The sequence below is a fragment of the Humulus lupulus genome, chromosome 9 (assembly GCF_963169125.1).
Source record: "Humulus lupulus chromosome 9, drHumLupu1.1, whole genome shotgun sequence".
NCBI classification, from domain to species: Eukaryota; Viridiplantae; Streptophyta; class Magnoliopsida; order Rosales; family Cannabaceae; genus Humulus; species Humulus lupulus.
In genome coordinates this window covers 110483523-110489522 of record NC_084801.1, presented here as the reverse complement: position 1 = coordinate 110489522, position 6000 = coordinate 110483523, and the positions used below count along the sequence as shown (strand labels likewise).

Sequence of the window (6000 nt, the reverse complement as noted above, 5' to 3'; positions counted from 1 at the left end):
GTGGAAAACCGACATCTGGTGTAAGACATGAGATGTCGGTTGCAAACCGACCTCTAGTGTAAGACATGGTAGGTCGGTTGTACACCGACCTCTGGTGTAAAATATGATATGTCGGTTCAGAGGCGACTTATGGTGTAGACATCTATTGTCAGTTTTAGTAGAACCGACTTATGGTGTTTTTTTTCTCTTAAAAAGTGTATTATGCCCAAAACAAATCATGTTTTTTTATACAAACAAACTGAACAAAACAAAACATATATCACAATAATATAAAATACTAGAATTTGAACTAAGTATCTAAAATAACGAGTATTGAGTTAATTACAAAATGACTCACATAAGCATTGTAAACTATAGTTAGGCAACAAAAGTGTGTATATCTTCAAGAAAGTCTAAGTTAACATTGTAAGTATATCTCATTAAAAGTCTAAGTTAACAAAAGTGAGTGGACCTATGTAGTACTCATCAAATCCATGACGCATTGTGCCCATGCTTCACGTACTTCATTGATCTCATCCTTTGTGTAATAGTTCTTCCCGCCACACTAAAACAAAATTCATTGCATTAGTTGAATTAATATACTTAATCTTAAGGTAGAGCTAGAACTTTAATAATGAATATTTTCACTTACATTACTAGTTAGCCATCGCATTGAAAACTCATTTGTCACGAAGTCCTTCATTGGTGGAAGGATCTGTTGTATTTTCTAACGCTAACTTAATAAAGTTGTCGACTCCCTCTTCATACTCTTTTGAAAGTCTGTCCTTTGTTATCCAACTCTTGTCCATTTCCTAGAAAAAATTCGACAGAGGTTTCCCTAAAATTGGACTAAAATCCTCCTGCACGTAGAAAATTCCCATAACAAATTTTTAGCGCTATCATATTCCTATTATTACACTATCTTTTTAACTTAAATTTTGACAGAGCTTCCCTATACCAATCAAACAAGAACAATGCAAGCACAACATAATTTAAATATAAGAAAATAAAACATAATTCTAGATGAATTTGGGCAACATTTCCCTTGTAATAGTGACCTAACCATCTGTCAATAGAGAACCAAGCAATTCAAACAACACACAATAAGTTTCTTCCTTATATCTCTGCAGCACACAAATAAATTTCCCCGAAACTACTTCACTAAAACACACAAGTTCTCAACCTTCCATTATCACCGCAACACACAATTTTAATCACAGAACCTACTTCACTATGGATGAATATTTAAGATATTCAAACTCCTCTAACATTTTTATAATAATATTTATAAAAAAAAATAAGAAAACATCCATACCTCTTGCAATTAACAATAATCAAGCAAATTAATTCACTTGGCAATGATCCTTGCTAATATTTCCACCAAAAACCTACAAAATAAAATTAATCTATAAGCCCCATTTGAAGTTTCTGAGTCAATGAAGCGAAACTGACACCATTTGTTTTATTTATTTATTTATATATTTATTATTCTTTATATTCTATTGCTAACTTATATAATTTATGATTGTTGGAGGCTATTGCTAACTTATTAGTGTCGGAGGCTATTTTGTAAAAAAATTATCAAAACTAGACGAAAGTGTAAAATAACTTCAAAAAATTAACAATTTTATCAAATGACTCGTAAATAAATAAATAAAAATAATTGTTAAAAATTTAGAATTATAAAGGTATGATATTTATTAGATTATTGAACATGCATTTAAATATTATGCACAATAAAATAATAATATTTTTTTAAGTAATTAATTATAATTTTGATAATTATGGTCGGTTGGATGTTTAATTATATATTTTGGGTGCACACATTTATGAGTTAGGCATGTGAATGTTATAATGTGCTTATTTTCCTATTTTACCCCTTAAACTAAATAAATAGGCTAGTCATTTTCAAAATTGAACCTCAAAAATAGCAGTGGGAAAATCAGCTTTCATTCAATTCAATTTCACTCTTTCATTATTGTTTTTCAGTTTTTCTCTCATCAATTATTTCAAATAATAAAATAAAATATAATAATAATAAAAACATGTGTTCTTAACGTACATACACAAACTAATAAACTAGCCAAATTGCCTATTGGAGGAATGAAAATAAAACAAGAAAATCAAAATGAAGAGACCTAAGCACGCAAAAAAAGGGGCATCAAGTAATGTTGTGTAAGCTGTAGAAAACATGTATTTGGCATGCTTTCTTCTCTGTGAACTTTCAGAATCAATGATAATGCCAAAAAATATAGCTTGCAAGACTAGACCTGGAGCATAAATTATTAAGAATTATCATCATTGAACTCCAAAATAAATTGTCAATATGTCAAAACTATTTCATAAAGAACAGTTTTTTAAATCACTGCAGTTCTTGTACTGAGCCAAAGGCCAAGCTGGCTCCATCAAGAACCTCAAATTGAGAGAAAAGGGTCAAGCTAATTGGTATCAAACCAGTGACACTACTGTCATATTCAACAATAAACTATTCAACATTGTAAGATTAGCGCATGTTAAAGGCTATATGAATTTACTTATCTTCTTTTAATGAAAAGCAAACAGAGAAAAGAGAGAAGAAAACAACTCCTCCTTCACCTCCATTAGGAAAGGTGGCAGATTTACAGTGAGATTAGCTTTAAAGAGAAACTCATTGTCACTGGTCAAAAGGGCTATCTTATTCTTCACAGCCGTACTTGTGGGTTTTATGTTAAAAAAACTTCAACTCTCTCTGGCTATGTTCTGACTCTGTTACAGCAAAATGATCACTTTAAAGGGTACTAGTTACTGAAAGCTCTGACTTTGCTACCTATGCAAAACGACAACTTTGGTGCTTCAGATTATCAGAGCCTCTAATTTGAGAGGACTCCAATAAACCTTTTGGTCTTTTTGGGGGTGTACTATTGTAGTGGATATGTCTGGTTTTCATCTCTGAAATACTCATTCCATCATTGCTCATTTTGCTATGGACTCTAGTGGTAAACTGATCATTGCCCTTCTATTTTTTCTTATTTATCTATTTTTTCTCTCCTTCTGTTTTGCTGAAATTATTGTCGTTTGGGAGAGATTTCAGTGTTGGGATTTCACGGGAGTGAAGATAGTAAAATGCTAGGACTCAAATTGAGACAAAAGGGTCAAGCTAATTGGTATCAAACCAGTGAGACTACTGTCATATTCAACAATATTGTATATGTTACTCATAATAGTAGAAATAACAATAAAGTGCACTCGGTAAAGTCAAGACCAATTTACTTTTTTATTTAGGACTATAAAAATGTACTGCTAGAAACTCAGCAGGTGTATATCCGTTTCATAAAGAACATGTCAGATGCACTAGTGAGAGATATGAATTTAATATGATTATTTTGAGGTAGAAGAAATACAACTGTTTGACTTTGTTAAAAGGCCAAAGGCTAGCCAAGCCTGAGCATGTTTCTTGGAAATTTTCTTTTTAAGGTAATAAAAGTTTCGAGTGTATAGAGCACTTTTGGCTGCTGAAAAGAGTTACTCTCCAATTTAATTTCCATTCATGATGTGCATACCTGTAAAGAAATTATTTTCAATACAAGAAATGTGATCTGGTCTTGCTTCTCAAACAAATAAAATAATGAGTACGACTTGTAACAATCTGTTCATGTGTCTCAAACTCTCAGATTATTATGAACCAATCTAAACTAATGAACAGATTGTTAAATCTAATGTCACTTTCTTCCATTTAGGATACCCTTTTGCTTCTAGTCCAAACATAACGCTATTGGGACCATTATATATAGTTCAAGGGAGCATATGCATACCCCCAAATTTGAACAGAAGGCTAACCTTGTGATATTCAAGAGTGTCCCCAGCAGCTTTTCGAACATCTACCATGAAGAGAGCTGACGCAACTTTGAAAACCTATATAGAGAAGGATACAACTGATTTAGATGTTATATTTGTACATGTTTATAAGAACAAATAAACACTTAATAAAAAATTTATTGATCAACAAAACCAACCAAAAATAAACAAATACTACCTCCAGAACGACAGCAAATTGTTCAGTCTTGCTTGCAGTTATACCTTCAAGTCTTGTCTATTGGAAATATTAATTTAATTAGATTAAAGAAAATTAAATCATAGTGTTGGCTGATACTTTACTGGACACTCAAACACATTCACACACACATATATATATGCACCAGTACGTGTGTTTATTCTACTAAATGCGTGACATATTATAAATTTTTAATGTAATTATCTTACAGGATCAGTAACAATTAGTCATTATATATCTATGGACACAAAACAGAATAAAAGGAACACATAGAGCTTTTTGACTATATATTACTGTAAAAATAAATAGCTTTTAAACTTCTCTCTCTGTTATGCTAGGGAAAAGGGGGAGGCTAGCTAACCTTTGGAGGTAGTTTTCCAAAAGCATCTCAATTTCTTCTTCCTCTTCCGCATAAAACAAAACCAAACCAAAATTCAAGTGATAAAACAGTCCAAATTCAACATGCTATACATATGATGTAAGCATATAAATATTAATTAAAGAGCTAGAAGAGCCAAAGAGAAAGCAGCAAGGGAAGCCATGGAGTCTGAAGGACTGATTTCAAGGTCTGTTACAGTAGGGACCACAACAGTTAATAATGGGATTAACTCAGTTACTTCTTCCTTAACTAGCAATGATGCAAGTCCAATAGATCAACCATTTTCGGTAGACTCTACTCCCTCAACTGCTGATATTGAACGAGATATTACCAATCAAAATCCAGTTTCAAGGTTATCAAATGAAGACTGATTTAATCTTCTTATGTATCTGATATGATGTTATCTGACCATGTCAACTCTCATCCACAAAGTTATATTGATAAGTCTATAAAGGCACAGAGCTTTTTCTTAATTTTATCTACTTATTTTAAATGTATAATTCAAGTGAAAAAGGTACATTTTATTTTGGAACTAAATAAAAACACTCCCTAGTCATTTGGACTTGTTCATCACCTTATAACAATTACCATTAATATGGCTTTTCTCTTCAGTTTGAACAGTCACGGCTTTAGAAAGAGACAGTATGACAAAATTAATAAGTGGGCTAATTATATCAGAATACAAAATTTTCTTACATTTGTAAATCGAGTTTCAGATATAAATCTTTTCCCAAAAATGAAAACAAAAAAATCAAGGCAAAGGATAACTGTGGCTAACAAGATAACCTAAAAATAAAAAACTTATTCCTTGGCATCACTGACATCCATAGAAGCCCCCATTTTGTAATCCACCTTGATGGTCATATTCTCGGCACCAAAGTGTGCCCCAGTCAATATATGTTTCTCACAATGTCGATATAACAAAGAAACACTTATTTCATTATTACTCTAAAAAACTAATTACGGTACAAATACGAACATCAATTTCGATATATATATATATGAATAAATATGGAGTGATAGAAAAAGAGACCGACCTGACCGGAGACCGCTGGTGAACAACGCAGTGAGAGATGCTGCCACGACCAGAGACCGCTGGTGAACAACGGAAGGGGCTATTGCCGAATGGTATGCTGGTGAAGTTGAGTGACCGGAGTTGAGGAGGGAGAGTCGCTGCAGTTTGGGTTGCTGGCGGAATGAAGAAGACGAGAAGAAATTTTTTTCGCGGGGGTGTACCGTGAAAGAGAAGAGCGCGGGATACTTAATTTTATTTGTGCTTTTTTTTTTCAAGCTAATTTTAACATGGTATGTGTCCAATACCAACCGACATATGATATAGCATTATAAGTCATTTCTAAAACCGACTTATGCTATTAAAATTAAAAATATATAATTTTAACATGGTAAGTCAGTGTATTAGCAATTGACTTATGATGTAGCATGATATGTTTGTTCTAGAACCGACTTATGATGTTAAACTTAACAAATATATAAGTTTAATATGTTGATATTTTGTTTTAAAATTATAAATCTCTAACTTATTTAGTTTTTTTTTCAAATATTTATAAATATGTCATTTATAAATTAAAATATTTTCTTATTGACAACTAAT

The 6000-nt window shown here is 32.0% G+C and overlaps 1 long non-coding RNA gene across 1 annotated transcript; it reads right to left on the bottom strand.

Moving 5' to 3' along the window:
* Positions 1 to 211: 211 nt before the first annotated feature.
* LOC133801829 (uncharacterized) lies at positions 212 to 5770 on the bottom strand. The gene is made up of 7 exons (XR_009877007.1): positions 5426 to 5770; positions 4371 to 4694; positions 3992 to 4048; positions 3796 to 3870; positions 1295 to 1367; positions 632 to 839; positions 212 to 544 (listed from the first exon to the last, which is right to left on the bottom strand). It is a non-coding gene; the product is annotated as an uncharacterized LOC133801829 (long non-coding RNA).
* Between the last annotated feature and the right edge of the window lie 230 nt (positions 5771 to 6000).